General features: G+C 40.3%; 1 long non-coding RNA gene across 2 annotated transcripts in view; it reads right to left on the bottom strand.

Moving 5' to 3' along the window:
* Positions 1–1795, bottom strand: part of LOC102762588 — a 20531-nt gene that overhangs the window by 2402 nt on the left and 16334 nt on the right. The gene's annotated exons all lie outside the window — the stretch shown is intronic.

The raw sequence follows: 1795 nt of genomic DNA, 5'->3' as shown, positions 1-1795 counted from the left end.
CCCCTCCCGCCCCCCTCCCCTCCGCGATCTTTCTCTGGCCTCCTCTCTCCGCTTCCCAGCTCTTCTGGCAGCTGGGCGGGACCTGGCATGTCTAGACTGCAGCGATAAAACGCGCTCGGCCAATCCGGCTGTTGGTGCAGACACGTGGTGCCGGGCCCACTCGGATGCGGGTGTGGGATGCTCTCTCTAAGGAGATTTTTCAAACAAAAACCAGATTCACTCTAACCCTGCAGTTGGCCTGGCCTTCAGCTAGCTAATGTCATATAGGGGCTTTACGTGAATTCACTCCCAAGAAGAGACTCTTTTTAATCGCAGAAATGTGCAAATGCAAGGGACCTTGAAGAGGCAGCGTAATGCAGCCCTGCATTTGAGTGACGTGTGACCTGGGAAACGGATTAGGCAACTTTGCAAGTGAAGCACACTAGGTTTCGGCGTCTCTCACTTATGCCCACTTTAGGAGGAGAGGCATAGGTCTCTGTTTGTTGAAGTTCCACGGTGTGGGGAGAAGGGAGTTGTGGGTTAAGAGTAGTGTGACCATTTATTTAACCTACTAGTAAAGTTGGAACAGACGGTCCGACAATGGGGCAGAATTCAGTATTTTAAAATAACGAGTAATCCAGAAAGTATGCATTTTTAACAATCCTTTTAACAACCATAAGGTTGACTCAGATTGAGAAATTTGATGCATCTTTTGCAAAATCTTAGTGTCTGCTGTAACAAAAGAAAATTATTCTTCAATTTAAAAAAGAGTAACTACAGAATTTTTTCTGTACAACAAGTTGCTTGTGCTTTGTCCTGACTGAGTCAACTTTGCACCATACTTTATTTAGCAAAATTCTTCCAACGTGGTAATACAGCACTAAGTATTTATGTTGAATTCCATGCTTTCGATTTTACTGGAAATCTTAAGGCCTAGGACAGCTTTGGTGGGATTTTAAAATTTGTCTAATTTTAAAGTGCTTAAATTTGAAAGAGAATGCAAGATCCGTCTAAAAATCCTCCATAGTGGTATGGCAAATATTTCTAGATAGAAATTTCAGGTACTATAAAGTAAATAAAGCCAATATCCTTTGAGGTAGGTGTGTGTGTGTGTGTGTGTGTGTGTGTGTGTGTGTGTGTAAGTAAGATGATTGCTTAATTAGCATTATTTGATGATGCACCATTTGAGTTCCTTGCATTCCCCATTCCCCATTGTCAATATATTCTCCCACATATGCGGAGTTGGAAGGGGAAATATTGATGAATATTGATTATACTTATGGGAAGCAAATAAAAATGTAGCTGAATTTATTTCAATCTTTGGTTCCTATTTCTCTTGTTTGAAAATAGCAAGTATGAGAAAATTTCTAGTCACAACTTTCAATGTGTCAAGTGGCTGTTGAGATAGCAGTGGCTACACTGGCTTTTTTATCAGAGGATCAAAGTCCTGAACTTAACAGTTCCAATGCTACACTCACCACCCCACACTCCTTTAACTCCTTCAATGATTTGCAAGCATCTAAGTGGGTGCAATTGCCTTTTTGCTTGAACTACCTTTAATGGCTTTGGCATCTACACTAAAGGCACACTGTTAGCCCTTACCAGTCTATATTTTTTATTACTAAAATAAAAGTTCGTATTAAATATGTGAGGAGGTGCCTGGACTAGATGAGCATAATCTATCTAAACCTTTATTCCCCATTTCCTGAAATTTTTTTAATTCCTTCTTTTATACTTATTAAGGGATTTCTGCCTTTTGTTATGTAATTTGTTGGGGGACAAAGTTCAGCACATGTTTTACATCGAACAATCTTTC

The sequence above is a fragment of the Myotis davidii genome, unplaced genomic scaffold (assembly GCF_000327345.1).
Source record: "Myotis davidii unplaced genomic scaffold, ASM32734v1 scaffold133, whole genome shotgun sequence".
Taxonomy (NCBI): Eukaryota; Metazoa; Chordata; class Mammalia; order Chiroptera; family Vespertilionidae; genus Myotis; species Myotis davidii.
Note: the sequence above shows the minus strand (reverse complement) of the source record. Positions and strands in the feature narration are given on the sequence as shown.